This window comes from Sphaerodactylus townsendi, linkage group LG02, assembly GCF_021028975.2.
Source record: "Sphaerodactylus townsendi isolate TG3544 linkage group LG02, MPM_Stown_v2.3, whole genome shotgun sequence".
Taxonomy (NCBI): domain Eukaryota; kingdom Metazoa; phylum Chordata; class Lepidosauria; order Squamata; family Sphaerodactylidae; genus Sphaerodactylus; species Sphaerodactylus townsendi.
This window is the reverse complement of record NC_059426.1, coordinates 83,388,083-83,405,684: the sequence shown is the minus strand read 5'-3', so window position 1 is coordinate 83,405,684 and position 17,602 is coordinate 83,388,083. Positions and strand designations below refer to the sequence as shown.

Here is a 17,602-nt window from a genome sequence, read left to right as displayed (position 1 = left end):
GCCCACCAGGTGCCATTGGGAGCTCACATGTAGGATGTGAAAGCAATGGCCTTCTGCGGCTGTTGCTCCCGAGCACCTGGACTGTTAAGGCCTTTGCAATCTCAGATCAAAGAGGATCAAGATTGGTAGCCATAAATCGACTTCTCCATAAATCTGTCCAAGCCCTTTTTAAAGCTATCCAGGTTAGTGGCCATCACCACCTCCTGTGGCAGCATATTCCAAACACCAATCACACGTTCCATGAAGAAGTGTTTCCTTTTATTAGTCCTAATTCTTCCCCCCAGCATTTTCAATGAATGCCCCCTGGTTCTAGTATTGTGAGAAAGAGAGAAAAATTTCTCTTTGTCAACATTTTCTACCCCATGCATGATTTTATAGACTTCAAGCATATCCCCCCCTAAGACGTCTCCTCTCCAAACTAAAGAGTCCCAAACGCGGCAGCCTCTCCTCATAAGGAAGGTGCTCCAGTCCCTCAATCATCCTTGTTGCCCTTCTCTGCACTTTTTCTATCTCTTCAATATCCTTTTTGAGATGTGGCGACCAGAACTGAACACAGTACTCCAAGTGCGGTCGCACCACTGCTTTATATAAGGGCATGACAATCTTTGCAGTTTTATTATCAATTCCTTTCCTAATTATCCCCAGCATAGAGTTTGCCTTTTTCACAGCTGCCATGCATTGAGTTGACATTCCCATGGAACTATCAACTGAGACAAAATCTAAATCCCTTTCCTGGTCTGGTGGACTGATAGCACTGACCCCTGTAGCGTGTATGTGAAGTTTGGATTTTTTGCTCCTATGTGCATCACTTTACATTTTGCTACATTGAGCTGCATTTGCCATTTCTGAGCCCACTCACCTAATTTATCAAGGTCCGCTTGGAGCTCTTCGCAATCCTTTGGTGGTTCCTACATAATTCTGGTATCATCTGCAAACTTGGCCACCACATTACCCACCCCTACTTCCAGGCCATTTATGAATAGGTTAAAGAGCACTAGTCCCAAAACGGATCCTTGGGGGACACTTACTCCCTGGCTATCTTTCCATCAGGAGATTCCCATTTACACCTACTCTTTGGTTTCTGTTTCTCAAACTGCTAGTTTTTAATCCATAGGAGGACTTCCCCTCTTATTCTCAGATTGCTGAGTTTTCTCAACAGTCTCTGGTGAGGTACTTTGTCAAAAGTCCTCTTGGAAATCCAAGTAGACAATGTCCACTGGTTCCTCCTTATCCACATGCCTGTTTACACCCTCAAAGAACTCTAGTAAGTTTGTAAGACAGGATTTGCCTCTGCAAAAGCCATGCTGACTCTTTCTCAGCAGGTCTTGCTTTTCTACATGTTTTATAATGTTATCTTTAATGATAGATTCTACTAATTTGCCAGGAACAGATGTCAAACTGACTGGCCTGTAATTTCCCAGGTCCCCCCTAGATCCTTTCTTAAAGATTGGTATGACATTGGCCATCTTCCAGTCTTCAGGGATGGAGCCTGATTTCAGGGATTAGTTGCATATTAAAGTGAAATATTGTAAGAGGCATAACTAAGACATTTTTGTATAGGAATTATTACATATTCCTGTTCACTTATACTACTTAGAAAATGGCACCTATAACATTAATGACATGGAAGTAGCATGTCCGCTAAGGATGTGTGTTCAGATACATCCAATCTGAATGCATACCTAAAAAATAACTTACTGGTGTTTTTTTTAGTATATTTGGGTTTGATATTTATGATTCTTGACAATGTCAGTATCTGGGTTCTGAATATTTCTGAAAATATTTGAGAATAACTAAGGCTGACATTTTAAGGATCCCAGGCCTGTCTGTCTGTCTTTCTTTCTTTTAACAGGTTTCTAAGGTAATAAGGGGGAGGGCGCAAAAGTGTCATCTCTCCCAAGCATTAGGATCACACACTAGGGGGAGCTCTTCCCAATCTCAATTATTCTCTCATTCTGAACATAGGAAAAGAGATGGGAAAAGCCCACTTGGTTGTAACTTGATTCCATTTCAGGGTGAGGGTTTTTTTTAAGTGATGTCCCTCTGGCTGCACTGGTCTGGCTGCATCTTGGATTAATTCTGCTGCCATCTACCCTGTTTCCCCGAAAATAAGACCTACCCCGAAAATAAGCCCTAGCATGATTTTTTGGGATTTTTGGAGGATGTTTGAAATATAAGCCCTAGTCACAGATTCCCTGGCGCAACTGATCTGGTTATGTAGGAGGTGCAAAATCATGGGAAAAAAATAAGACATTCCCTGAAATTAAGACCTAATGCATCTGTTAAAGCAAAAATTAATATGAAGGCCCTGTCTTATTTTCTGGGAAGTAGGGTATATGGTAAGACCCTCTTCTTGTTTTATGCTGGTTTGGATTTAAAAAAACCCCCAAAATATGTAAATGACTGTCTCATGCATATGTGTGCCTCAAGGGGACCTACCTACAAAAGACACTGTTCCTGAATCTATCCTGAATCCTATCAAGCAAACATGACTGGGGAATTCCTGGCAGAAACTCAACATTCAAACATGTGAGGGACTAATGTATTGCCGAAGGCTTTCATGGCTAGACTCAACTGGTTGTTGTGGGCTTTCAGGGCTGTGTGGCCGTGGTCTGGTAGACCACAGCCACGCAGCCCAGAAAGCCCTCAACCATGTGAGCGTCTATTCTGATCAGGACTGTAGTACACAGGGAAAAGAGGGCTTAAGACTTTCCTTTTCCCAAACTGATATGATCCAGGGGAGCTGCTTTTTGCTTTATTGGTAAAAGCTATGTGCACTAAAGGACAACAAGCAAGTTTGCTCAATAAAGCAAAAAGCAGCTCCTCAAGACCCTTTTAATTTGAGAAAACAGAAACAAGAGGCTGACAGAAGCTGCCTCTTTCTGCATGCCATGGTCTTGATCTGAGCACCTGAGAATCTAATTTTCAGTGAGGACCTGTCAGTACACTACTACTTGACACAGCCCAAGTCAGACCTGAGGATAGTATATCAGATCCGCTGCCTCGTGGCAATGGTTAGAATGACCTCTCAGCAAATGCAACAGTGGCATTTTGAACAGTGGCACTGCAACAGTGGCATTTCCCTTAAATGAAATAATGGATGTCCATACAGATGTTTTTGTTCTCCCAACCACTGTGATTACTGCCTACACAGAGGCACAATCTCAGCCAAACAAGGCAATCATGAGAAGGCCTGTGAAAACAGCTACATTCTGTACTACAAACTATGGCTGGGATTACTCCAATGTTGAAGCCAAGCATCCACTCAGCAGATTTGACAGGAAACTAATCCTTGCACTGAACAGCTGCATTTCAACCAAGAGCAACAAATGAGCTACTTTGTGAGAATTTGATCTTCATCAACAGCAGACTGCACCATTGCACTCAAGGACTGCAATCACTCCCATATGCTTATCTGAAGCAGAGGAAGTGATACTTAACTTCAGTTTGCAACCTGGCATGGATGGTAGTAAGATCAAATTCTGCCTAAAGAGCTGATCACAAATGAAGCCAGCTGCACGCACAGCATTATAACACCTCTGAAGATGCCAGCCACAGATGCTAAGGAAAAGGGAACAAGAGATCTACTTGGGACTCACGGTGCCTGGAAAACTCACTCACAACATCAGTTGAATTCAGCTAAGGAAAGCCTTCAACAATACTTTGAAGACTATCATAACAAACTGAACATTTTGCATTTCAGATATGCAGAAATGGGTATGAATGAAAAAAATGCAAATAGTGCAGACAAAAGGCCACAAAATGCAAAACATTCAACCTATGATGTTTCAACACAGAGACCAAAGGATAAACACAATGACAATTCACAACAGCAGTGTGTGTAAAAGAGCCACCAAGTCACAGCCAACATATGGTGACCCCATAGGATTTCAAGGCAAGAAAATAAGAGAGGTGGCTTGCCATTGCCTGCCTCTGTGTGGAGACCCTGGATTTCCTGATGGCCTCCCATTCAAGTACTAACGAAGAGTGGACCTTGATCAGCTTCTGATCTTTGCTCAACTATCCATCCAGTTTAGTAATACAAATAGCACTACATTGATAAATAACTTTGCTTATGCCATAAAAAGATCTATCCATTTTTAAAGGACTTCTTTGTTTTTATTCGCACAGACAAGTTCATAAGTATATAACTATGGGTAGTGATCTCATAGTTTAACATGCTTCTAAAGTCGGTTTCAGTACAATTCCATTAATTATTATTATTATTATTATTTTATTGGACTTATATACCGCCCCATCCCCGAAGGGCTCTGGGCGGTGCACAACATATAAAATACAGTATAAAATACACAATTTAATATGTTTATAAAAGTTTCTACTCCTGTATTTCAATTATAAAACTCAACAAATTCAAAGTGGCGCCCAGCATTCTAGTAATAAAAATCCCTCCCCCCTTAGAGAGGGAGGCATGTATGAGTCTTGTTGATTTATTAGATGGCCTAGCTGTTGAGGGTCGAAGAAAGGGGGCAATTATTAGCGGTTATTGGTTCCTCCTGGGGTCTGGCGGAATAGCTCCCTGTTGTCCTTCCAGAGGGTCTGGACAGCTGGTGGAAGAGCGTTCCACTGCGGGCCGGGGCTAGGTCAGGAAGGTCCTGGGCTCCTGTGTGGAGGCCAGCTGCACTCCACTGAAGGGCTAGGGACCACTAGTGGAATTACCTCCAAGGAACGGAGAGGCCGTGTAGGGACATATGGGGTGATGCGGTCTCTAAGATACGATGGTCCCAGGCCGCGAATGTTCACAATTACCAACTTTTCTACTCTGAGTTACCCATAGCTTTTATATTTTGTTCTGTGTTTCTTTTCCTTTTCTTTTTTAAAAGCTTTAAACCAAGGAACTGCTGCAAGCTGAGTATTTTTAGACAAGAGTTTTATGCTCAAATGTAAATATGGCTACTGTACAGATTAGTCACATACAAGTCATGCCTGAAAGAAACTTGCAGGGAGGATGTATCCCTTCTCCCCTTTTGCTGCCTTCTCTCTCCCTTCTCCTCTAACAAACTTCCCCCTCTTTCTCTCCCGCCCCCCGTCATCCTACTGCTCCTTTGCCCCCTCCCCTTCTCTGTCAATCTACCTCTCCACTTCTCGGGCAACCTACAACCTCTCTATTTCTCTCCCCTCCTTCCTCTATCTTTATCTCTTTTGCCTCCATTCCCTTTTAGGGAAATTTCTCCCTCCCTTTCTCCATTAACCTACCCCCTTTTCCCTCCCTCCTTCTCCTCCCCACCTTATTTGTCCCTCTACCCTCTCTACCCACTCTACCCCCACCCCTTCTCCCTCAATCTTCTCTCCCCTCCTCTATCAACCTACTCCCCTTTCTCTTTCCCCCTTTTCTACCCCCTTTTCTCCCCCATCTCTCTCTCACACCCCCTCCTTACCAGCTGCAGCAGCTGCAGTGTCAGGAAGCTGCTCCAAGTCCAGATCAGCTTCTCTATCTTTGAGCCAGGTATGGTTCCAGGCCTCTGGGACTAGCCACAGTGGCAGTCAAGCCTGGGAGCTGCTCTGGGCCTGGACTGCCTCTCAGTCACTGGCACTGGTCAAAAAGCCAAGGTCATAGAGCCTCCTGGATGCCATCACCACTGTGACTGAAAACAGAGAGTCTCCCATTGTCTGCAGCCATGGCTGTGCTCCAGCCACGGAACGGAAAGCCACAATGGTAGCAGAGGAAGCCGCTCCAGGCCAGAGTGCACTGGCAATGGAGGAAGTCCCTCATCTTCTCCTCCCCCTCCACTCCAGTTTCTTTACCACCTTGGCCACTCACTTGGCTAATTGCTTCTTCCCTGCCTCAGAGACAACAGCAACTCCTCTCCCACCTCCCTATACTGTTTCCACCTCAAGAGGAGTATAAGAGCATTGCAGGAACTACTAGGTTTGGAGGGAACTACAACACTACTAGATTTGGAGGGAATTAAACCACCCAATTTATTTTTTCACACTTTGAATTTTTCTGCAAACCTAGGAGGTTTGGCAAAAAAAATCTCCTTTCTCTCATCGTGGGCATGATCTGAGGATTTAAATAGATTTACCCAAACTTGAGAAACAGACGAACAGATAGAAGTACATATCTGTAGAAAATTACAAAACCATGTACTAAGAATGCAGAGTAACAGGATTTTCTCCAAAAGTAAAGGTAAACGCTCCAAGAATGCTTTTAGTTAGATATATTATATCTAGGGACTATTACCAGTGAGCTCTCTAAAATATTTTCTTTACGGAAAAGCAAAAAAGAAGTTTTTTTAGTTACTTACCATCTGACAAGCAGATCAAATCCTTCTCAGTCACATGGTTAATTCTCCCAAAGCTTCTTCCAGTACTCTTTTGACTGGAATGCTATCTTCACAGACAAATACCTTGAGTCTGCAAATGTTTTACACATTAGAGGCCTTATAAAAGAATGAAAAGAAGGGAGAATTAATAACAAGTATTTAATACCACCAGATCTCAAACAATTTTGGAACCTTGATCTTGAATCAATTTATTTGGAAGAATGACCTAGTCAAATAATTGCTACTAATTATGTTTAAGATATTGCTGTAAATGTTTTTTATAATACCTACTGTTCCCCACCCCCCACAGCCCTTGGAAGTAAACCCTAATGTAGTGAGGGTTTTTCTGTGTGTGTATAAGCAAAACTGACAGCAATACCATAAGCAGGTTAGACTCTGTCAAGAGGTTACACTCCTGGCAGAGTCATTCAAAACAAAATGATCACAGCTGAGACATCAGATTAAGATGTGTCCATCCCCTTCAGGGATCAACAGCCACATCTGCAGAAGAGAATGGACAATTCCAGTAGTGATGAGATAGAGAAATCCTTGAAGAGTAGCTACAGGGCAGCTGCAGTAGTGGAAAGTGACTCAGATAGAGGATCTACCACAGACAATGTCAGTGACACTTCAGCTGGCCGTGGTTAGTACTGCACAGAAGAAGGCAATGGTAAACTGCTTCTGATAATCTCATACCTTGAAAATGCTATGGACACAATCCACAACTAAAGAAGATATAGTGTTGGAAGACAGGACCCCCAAATCGGATAGAACTCCTACTGGAGAAGTGCAGAAGACAAATGTGAGTAGCACTTTTCTTAATGATGCAACTGGATTAAAGCTGAAAGGACATTCACGTATTAAAATGAATGGATGTAAAAGGATAGTCTAAAGCAGTTTGACACATATAATAGAAACACGGAACATTAGAAATATGAATAAAAATAAAATTGAAATCAGAAATGGAACATTTGAACACTGCAATCCTGGGAAAAAGTGACCCAAAGTAGACTGGATTAGGACATTTACAGTCAGAAAATTATAAAGTCTTGGGCAGCCCAATCCAGAACCTCAGGCGGATGGGTCAGCACCACTGTGGCACCACCCCACTGCCTCCAGAGGGATTTCTGGCAGTTTGAGGAGGGAGAGGGGAAAAAACTCCTCTGTTGCCAGAAAGCCCTCCATTGGGCTCAATGAACTTATGCTATCTGAAGGGCTGGCATGCTGAAGAGTGAGAAATAGAAAGCTTTTATGTCAGTGTCCAGGAAGAAACTGACTACACACTTAAACAAGATGAGTTGACAATCCTAGGTGACTGAAACATAAAAGTGGGAAACAAAAGTAGAATCAAATACTGTTGGAATTTTGGGGCTTGCAGCAAAAATTGAAGCAGGAGGGTGACTCATCAAATTCTGTGATGACAACAAGTTGTTTATTATAAACACCTTTCAGGCAATCAAACAGACAAATGTATACATGGACACCACCAGATGGCCAATATAGAAATCAAATAGATTACATAATTGGAAGCAAAAGATGGAGAAGCTGTATTCTTTCTGCTAGAACAAGACCAAGAGTTGATTGTGGTAAAGACCATGAACTGTTAATATTAAAAATTAAAAGAAAGCTGAAGAATAAGATCAAAACATTCACAGTGTCAAGATTCAATCCAAGCAACATTCATGTAAAGAGCAGATTTGTATTACTAAGTTGTATTACTAAGTTCAAGTGAATGTGAACCAGAAGAACTAAGGTTTGGAACCAGAGATATTATCAAGACAGAATAGTCAAAAGAAACTAAAAGCAGCAATGAATGACTGACAAATCTCTTAAAATTACTCAAGATGAGAAGCAAAAGTAAAATGTGACAGAAATAGAACCAGAAGTTTAATGCAGCATCCCAGAACTATTATAATGATATTTGTAAAGAAATATAAGAGAACAACAAAAAAGGAAGAATAAGAGATTTGTTCCACAAGATCAAAGAAATCAAAGGGAAATTTATAGCATAGTTACGCATGCTGAAAAATTAACATGGAGCTACTTGAAGTAAACAGGGAAAAGAAAAGATGGAAACAGTACACTGAAGAACTATAAATGAGATAAAAGAATGACAGATATCTTCAAAAAACAATTTTTTGAAGAAGAACCTGCAATTTTAGAAAGAGAAATGAAGACTGCACTAAAAGCAATTGGAAGAAACAAATCACCAGGTGTAGGTGGGATATCAATAGAGCTATTTCATGTCACCGAAACAAAATCCATCTAAATCTTTAAAAAATATATATACTAAGAAATATGGGGAAAAATTGTCCACAGACTGGAAATGTTCAATCTAAATTTTAATTTTCTTTTTTAAAAAGATGTCAAAGACTGCAGCAACTATTAGACCATCACATTAATTTCTCAAGTGAGTAAAGTTAAGCTAAAAATCTCCCATTTTAACTCCTTACGACTTTTCCTCCTCTCTCCATGAGCTGGTTACAGTACTTTCCTATCCCTATATATGTTTCCTATCTTGTCAGCAAATTATTCCCTGGTTCACATATGTATATAGTTTTTTTCTATACTCAGTTGTGTTCCACAGAAGCCATAAGCAGGCACATTCCTGTGGATCAGGACTGCACTTGGCCCAGCCTATTGCACCCATGACATAATGGACTATCCTTCTCAACTTGCCATTCGTTGTTTGAATTTTGTATTTGCATTAGTTCTACATGCATACAGTACAACGAGCACAAGCATGAACCATGCAATCTGAGCATACACTTACGATGCCGCTACTCTGTGTACAACAAAGAATGGACTTCACATTTTACACCATAAGGTCCTGAGTTTAGAACAGTAATTTTGAGCAAGTATATTTCTATGGGTGTTTCCCTGTGATTATGATAACAGTATCTAACCACTTCTGGGGAAGACAGTGTTTCAGCTGGTTTGAGCTCTCTAGGCTCCCTGCCACACATGACTGAAAGGGGCAATTTGCCAGCATAAGAGCAGATGGGGTCTGACTCTAACCTCCCCAGGAGCTCTGAGCTTCAATTTGACAGCTGAAGTTGTTGGGGATTGTTAATAGACCCACTAGTTCTGAAAATATCCAGGTTGGGCTTTCAGAAGTGCCCCCTCCCACCCCTCCACTCTCTTTCTTGTCTGTTTAGTTTCATTTTCCTTGTGTTTTTTCCCCTTATTTTTGGGATTATTTGATTTTCGATTTACTTTTAAGCATCACTATTATTTGTATCTATTCTTTTTTTCTTAAATCTTTGTTTTTGTAACTCTTTGTGGAAAATAAAAAAAATTTATTAAAAAAACAGTATCCAACTGCTTAGACCATTCTAAGCATAACACCAAAGCATATTGCCCCATCAGGTCCCTCTGCTCCTCGGATGAGAACCTACTGGAGGTCCCTGGCCCGAAAGATATCCGGCTGGCCATGACAAGGGCCAGGGCTTTTACATGGTGGAACAGGATTTCTAAAGAGACCAGGGCCCTACGGGACTTGCAAAGTTTCTGCAGGGCCTGTAAAATGGACCTGTTCCACCAGGCATTTGGCCAGCCAGGTTGATTAGTAGATCCCTATGTCATCTAGGCCTCCTGTGGGTATAGTAAGTGGGTGGGAAACTGTCACAATCTGAACCAGTCTGTTTTTTAAGTATACCTGTTTTATATTTGTATATCAAATTGTGATTTTATTGTTTTTATTATTATTGTTCACCGCCCTGAGCCCTTCGGGGGAGGGCAGTCTAAAAATTTAATAAATGAATAAATGAAAATATGTCAGAGAAAATAAAAAAACTGAGCTCAATAATATCCAAACTGCACTGAAATAAAATAGTACATAAACTGATAACATAGTTATTACATTAAGAAACATTCTTAAGGAGCAATGAACAGAATGTTCCCCAAATTAATTTAAACTAAAATATATAGAAATCGACAGATTATCCCACTGGTTTCAAAGATATTTATCTTGATCATTCGGGACTACAGATATCATCAACAAAATTCTTTCTGAGCATGAGCATGCACTAACCTCCTTTAAGTTAATCTAAATCTTATTTTTTAAAGGAAATAAAAGCATTTAGTAAGAACCAGTGGCACCCCATGTGGCAGCACAGCACATTCCCTGCCTACACGGATTGTGTGGGAGCCTTGTTAGTCATCTAATGTGCGTAATTTATTGGCACCATTCCCTTGTTGTATTGTATGATAAGAAAGATGATCAATTATTTTATTTTTACTTTTCCTTACACAAAAGTTAGACAGTAATCTTTTTATCATGCTTCATTACAATTTAGCTCTTGCATAGTATGGTAGCTGTACTGTAGGAATTAAGGATGCCTTTCAGGAACACACAGAGCCTACCCTATGGAAGCCCACCAATCCTATTTCACACCTTTTTAAAAATCTGAATCTGAATTCACTTCAGCATAAAACAAAAAAATCACACCAATCCTATGCAGAGATCACAATGTGTGATGAATTAAGTAAGCATAGTATCAATATATCACACTCACTATATGAGACTTCACTTGAAACAACTAGTAGAAACTTAATATTTGCTGGATTCTATATCATAGCAGAATTAAGATAATCTCTGGAAAAATGATGGGTTGGATTAAGCCAGCTCAGTCACGCAAATCCTTCTTAGCTATGCCCCCAGGCCTTTGTTCATACAGGTCCCATGATCCCCAGCACAGCCTTCTTTGTGGTGAAAGAGATTACCCTGCACTGTTTCTCACCAGCAGAAAAGCTTGCTTGATTCAACCTAATGGGCTACAGGAGCAGGGAAGATAAGAGGCATCTCCTCCTCCCTGGCACAAGCTGCCAGCACTGGGGCAGGGGAAGGTATTTATACCCAATTCCTCTTTCACTGCAGCCCATGTACTGTGTTGTATTTTGTTCACAAAGGTTCCCCAGTTTTCAGATTTCTAAGACAAGCAGAAGGAGAGGAAACGAAAAAGCCACTCTACCAACTCCCTCTTTGAGCTTTCCCCCTTGGATCCAACCCAAAATCTTGCTCCGTTTCTTCAGTGTTGGCAGCTACTGTACACTTACCAAGCATTCAGTCATTCTATCTACCAGAGCTCCAGGATTTCCCAAGCTGAATCATCAGTTACTATCACCTTCCCCTAAAGCACAGAAGAAAAAAGACACAATACTTTTCAATTAATTTGAATCAGAAATGTATTTCAAAAGTTAAACACAACCTCATACTTGTCTAAATGGGTCTAAAATCTAGAGTAGAAACCATTTCAAAATTGCTAGTGTAAGTCTAGGAAAAAAATCAATGAATGAAAGCACTACATCCTAGGGCTCTCTTAATTAATACTCAGTGCAACCCTCAGGAAAGGACAAATCACTCAGTGACTCAACTGGATATGATGCCAGTGTATTTCAGAGATATGCCACCGTAAACTGAAGAAACACTGGTGTGCCACTCAGCTAGAGTTTGAGCATTCGTACAACTCCAGAACTAGCAGAAGAGGGGCAGGCCCATAGGCAAGTAGGAATTACTTGGCTTCCAAAGCCACTCCAGCCTGGGAATATGCCCTAAGAATCAGCAGAATGTTATACCAGCAAAACCTATTTCATAGCCTCTTCCTTCCTTCCTTCCTTCCTTCCTTCCTTCCTTCCTTCCTTCCTTCCTTCCTTTCTTCCTTCCTTTCTTCCTTTCTTCCTTCCTTCCTTCCTTCCTTCCTTCCTTCCTTCCTTCCTTTTGCTGCCAAGTCATAGTTGACTTTTGGGAACTCTGAAGGGTTTTCAAGGTGACAGATGTTCAGAGGTAGTTTGTCACTGCCTGCCTCCTGGTCACAGCCCTGGTATTCCTCAGAGGTTGCCTATCTAGATATTAACAAGGGCCAACCCTGCTTAGCTTCTGAGATCTGACATGATCAGGCTAGCCTGCAGCTATCCAGGTCAGGGTGGCATAGCTAACAATCTTTATAAAATCCAACCTCTTCATAGCTGCCGTTGCCCAGTACTCTGAGAACCACCTGATTGGCCTCCTGGCTGTAGCCAGGAGCCCACAGAGAGGGGGTGCTCACCTTATATAAGGTAGAGAGCCTGTCGGGGAACAGTTTGGGAGATTGGGAGATTGTGTGATACAGAGATCAAGAAGATCGTGTCAGTCCTCAGATCCAGTCAAGAGATAGTGTCTAGAGCCGTGGTGGCGAACCTTTTGGTGCCGTGGTGGCGAACCCAATTGGCCATGCTGGCAGGGGCTGATGGGAATTGTAGTCCATAACATCTGGAGTGCCAAAGGTTCACCACCACTGGTCTAGAGGCAGAGAGAGCCAGAGAGACAGAGGGAGACTGGCTAGGTAGCCAGTGTTCTGTAAGAAATCTCAAAGACTGAGTGGGACAGATCCTTATTTTCATCAGAGACTGGGTGGCCAGGTATTGGTGGAAGACAAGAGTGAAACTTATTTCACGAGGACACTACTAAGACCACACAGAGGGCTTGGCTATCATCTCATTAGGAGACCACACCTAGATATTGGGACCGGAGCGTTCATGAGGGTGTGTTAGCTTAACGGGCAGAGTTAAGTGAGGGTTTAAAGAAACTCCAGAGCTTACTCTGTCCCAAACCAGGGTGAAACCCTTTTGTGCTAAGGGTGGGTGTTTTAGGAGAGTATTCAGGACCATGTTGAGAAGAAATCACCTGTAAATAAATTCTTGTTTGGTTTACTGTTAAAAGCCTCTCCAAGTTCCATTTTTCCCTCAGAACAGAGCAGCTAATGTTTTCTAAAAAGATTTGGCCTAAAAGACTTGTGTGTGCGTGAGTGGGGCATGCCTAGACTAACAGCAGCTAACAACTGAGCCCCCTACACAGTCCGCCCTGCTGGAATCTCTGTGAACAACCTCCATTTGGGATGGCCTGCTGCAGAAGGAAAGTCAATTCCCAGATGGCAGATAGCCCCTACCATTTGGAAGAGTTCTGGTCCAGCAGATGACCTCCACAGGCCCACATCCTGCTGCCCCTCTGAACTGTGAATTGGCATTCCAAGCTGCAAGTTGGAACTCACACAGCATGGGTGGACAGGAGTCTATTGCATGAACTTCCCTGCATTCATGCTATTATTGTGCCTCACTCTTCCACATGTAAGTCCCCAGATGATCTGTCCACTCACTGCTCATCAGCTGGCATCTAGAACCATCCATGATAGCAGCTGGATGGCACAATCCCTCCCTGCTCCACCCAGTTCCTGGGGCAACAGCTTTGCCACTTGGGGTTCAGAGCATGGCCTCCCCAGGGGCAGGGACATAGGTATAGATTTTTTAGGGGGGGTTCGGGGTGGGCCACACCCCCACCCACCCCTAGGGCATGGCCACGCCTCCCCAAGCCCCGCCCCTGGCCTAGAGCTTATAAAAGCAGCTCTCCAAGTCGGGGATGGCAGACTCTCCTACCCTGCCCTTCCCCTCTGGGCAGAGGCATAGAGGGAAAATGGAGCCTGGTGCAAAATCTGAGTTTCGTACACACACACCCCCGGGCAGCCGCTGTGATGTGGGAACCAACCCCCAAACAGCATCACTTTCAATGGTGTTTAAATTAGAGAGCCCAAATTCTCCTTTTAAATCCACCTTAAAGGGAGAATCTGGGGTCCCTAGTTAAACAACATTGAAAGTGATGCTGTTTTGGGGTGAATTATCCCCCACCCTGAAACAGCATCACTTTCAATGTGGCGTAGTGGTTAAGAGCAGGTGCATTCTAATCTGGAAGAACCGGGTTTGATTTCTTGCTCTGCCGCTTGAGTTGTGGAGGCTTATCTGGGGAATTCAGATAGCCTGTGCACTCCCACACATGCCAGCTGGGTGACCTTGGGCTAGTCACAGCTTTTCGGAGCTCTCTCAGCCCCACCCACCTCACAGGGTGTTTGTTGTGAGTGAGCAAGGGCAAGGAGATTGTAAGCCCCTTTGAGTCTTCTACAGGAGAGAAAGGGGGGATATAAATCCAAACTCTTCTTCTTCTTCTAAACTGAGGAGCTCAGATTCTCCCTTTAAATCCATGCCGAAGGGGGTGGATTTAAAAGGAGAATCTGGGGAAATTTAGGGGGTGCCTGCTGTCAGGGGTGCAATGGTTAAGCTAGAAGCACCAAACTTTCAGGGTATCTTTAGGAGTCTCTCCTAATGATACCACCCAGGTTTGGTGAAGTTTGGTTCAGGGGGTCCAAAGTTATGGCAGATAGCCATAACTATCACCAAACTCGGGTAGTATCATCAGGAGAGTCTCCCAAACAATCCCTGAAAGTTTGGTGCTGCTAGCCCAAACAATGCGCCCCCTGCAGGCCAAAAACCAAAAAAGCACTAAAATGTTTTAAAAACCCACAAACGGGTGGGCGGACCTTTGGACATGAATGGGGGGGGTTTTCAAACCCGAGAACCCCCCCCCCCTTACCTACGTCCATGCCCAGGGGCCCTGAATCCCTGAGGTGAACCAAGTCAAGCATGGCCTATGCCACTATGGAGCTGAAGCAGTGTACAACAACTTTTAATACAAATACATATAACAACGTGAATCAACAACACCTTTTTAATACAAACACATATAACAACAAAACCAGCATCAATAAACTTTACACAGTCACATTACCACATGAGGGGAGGGAGTCTTGGGGGCCATGACATCCAGTTAATTCTCACTGTTATGTGTGTTCTGGTTGCCACCCCCTGCAGTACCTTTTGCTCAGAGGTACCCCCAGGACATCCAACAGCCAGCCTATGACCCCAGCAAGTACCCCCGGATGTCTTCCAAGCCCATGAGCCAGCCACTGCCTAAGGTGGCCATCCACAGGCCACACAGGTGGTGCTTCATGTTCTGCTGGAGTTACCACATGTTGTCCATCACCCTCTCCAGGTGCTACTGGATGGCTGTCACCTGGTCCAGTCAGATGTCCATGAGGTGCTGGCCACCAAAGCAGTCACAAGCAATGCCTCTGTAGAGAGGAATGGGGGCATGGTTGGAAGGCAGAGAGAAGCAAGATCAGGTGACAACTCCCTGAACCTCCAGCTGGTTTATATGATACGGCTGCTAAGCCAAAGGTTGCAGGTTGGGGTCCAGCGGCAGCCCAGTCAAAGAGCACTGGGTACTTCAAGGCAACGCTCTCCCCATTTCTGGAGGTTGCATGAGGATAAGTCCCCCACTCTATGGGACAGACCTGACTGGGCCAGAAGAAGATGCATTTGCTCCAGGACTGCAATGCCCTCTGTTTACGCCTCAGGCCTGGTGGTGACCATGGCTAAGGATAAGTTAATGTGGGTATTTGGGTCTCTACAGGCTGCTACAGATTGCTGCTCTCTGACTCAACTTGTCTTGTGCCTTCTTAATCTAACACATGAACCAGCCGAGGTGCATGCTCCAACTGCCCAGTACATCACTGCTCTGAGACATGGACATCAGTAGGAGGGGTTATGTGGGACAGGAGGAAAGGGGACCCTGAGGATCATGCAGGCCACATGGGGGCATGCTGTGGAGCCAGTGTCCTGTGTGAGGGGCCACCCCTACTAAATCCAGCATCATGAGTCAGCAGTACAGGCCACAAACACCAGTGTAACTTCAGGTAGTCACGCTCCTGCTCAGTGACTATGTGACTCTGGTTGTAGATGATTAGGTTCACTAATTAATCCTTGGTGTACAGCATGAGAACGTATGGCAGTAGGGAGCAGCCCCAGTCACCTGTGGTAGGCAGCAAGGATGTAGATAAGGGGGTGGTTCCCGTGTTCAACCCCCCATTACATGTACAAATCTCCACCCCTTTGTTTTTTGGGTTTTTTTGTATTTTTGTGGTTTTTTTGTATTTTTAGAGTTTTTTTCAGTTTCTGGCCTGCAAGGGGTGCAGTTTTGGGGCTAGCAGCACCAAATTTTCAGGGAGTTTTCAGGAGACCTTCCTGATGATACCACCCAGGTTTGGTGAGGTTTGGTTCAGGGGGGCCAAAGTTATGGACTCCCAAAGGGGGTGCCCCAACCCCCTTTGTTTCCAATAGGAGCTAATAGAAGATGGGGGCTACACCTTTGAGGGTCCATAACTTTAGACCCCCTGAACCAAACTTCACCAAACCTGGGTGGTATCATCAGGAGAGTCTCCTGAAGATACCCTGAAAGTTTGGTGCTGCTAGCTTACAATTGCACACTCCAAATTTCTCCAGATTCTCCTTTTAAATCCATCCCCTTTGGCATGACTTTAAAGGGAGAATCTGAGGTCCCCAGTTTAAACATTGAAAGTGATGCTGTTTCAGAGTGGGGGATAATCCACCCTAAAACAGCATCACTTTCAATGTTGTTTTAACTGGGGACACCAGATTCTCCCTTTAAGGTGGATTTAAAAGGAGAATCTGGGCTCCCTAGTTTAAACACCATTGAAAGTGATGCTGTTTGGGGGGTGGATTCCAGCATCACAGCAGCCACCCATGGGGGGGACTCAGATTTTGCACTGAGATCCATTTTATCTAGATACGCCTCTGCCCGAAGGGGAGGGCAGAAGGGACTACCAGCTGGGAGCTCAGCCGGTGGGGGGGGGGGGCAGGCCGAGCAGGGGTGTTTGCCATCCCTGGCCTCGGAGAGCTGCTTTTATATGCACTGAGGCTGGGGGCGGGGCTTGGGGAGGCATGGCCATGCCCTCCAAACCCACCTCATAAAAAATCTATACCTACGTCACTAGTAGGCAGTCATCAAGACACCACCTTTGCCTAGTTGCTCCGCAGTGTACAAGCTGACTCAGCAGTCAGCCATTGCCCTCTATCCAGGCAGCCAGCAGGCACTGGAGACCAGAACTGACATAGATATGTACACAGTGTACAGGAATTTGGCCATCAAGTCCGTGAAGATTCCTCTGGTAGCTGCCACTAGCCTGCATTTTCAAGCTGTAGAAGCTGTGTTGATTGTAACAAACTTGCCGTTTCTCTGGGGGTGGGGGGGAGCAATGAGCACAGTATTAGAACTGTTTGCACTGGAGACCCTCCTCCCCACACCCATGGCCAACAGCCAGCACCCCCGCATACCTGGCCCCACGGCCTACTGCCATGCTGAGGGAGGTGCCCTGCTGCTGCCCTTTGTCCGTCCTGGGACTGGTGGGCTGGGGGTTGCATTCCTTGGTCTGATGACTCCCAGAGTGTTTATCCCTACCCTTTTATTCCCCAGTGGTGTGCTGTCCACCATCAATGCCACTGGACTGAGGCAGAGAAAGTACTGCTGTATAGGCTAGTGATGGAGCATATCAGTGTCTTCTAACACATGGCAGCAGTGAAGGTCTTTGCCCTGGGCTATGATGCCTGGAGCTATCCACCCTGAAAGAGGAATGACTCCTCCAGTCCAGCTGACT

At 44.2% G+C, this 17,602-nt stretch overlaps 1 protein-coding gene across 6 annotated transcripts in view; it reads right to left on the bottom strand.

Annotated features, from left to right (window-relative positions):
• Positions 1–17,602, bottom strand: part of PTPN5 (protein tyrosine phosphatase non-receptor type 5) — a 119,726-nt gene that overhangs the window by 74,169 nt on the left and 27,955 nt on the right. For 4 of the 6 annotated variants that reach the window (XM_048485806.1, XM_048485805.1, XM_048485810.1 and 1 more), the window contains exons 2-3: positions 11,343–11,416; positions 6,267–6,401 (exon numbers count right to left, since the gene is read on the bottom strand). The gene's annotated coding sequence lies outside the window, so the exon portion shown is untranslated. The remainder of the gene's footprint in view (positions 1–6,266; positions 6,402–11,342; positions 11,417–17,602) is intronic. The other 2 variants (XM_048485809.1, XM_048485808.1) reach the window with 1 other exon arrangement.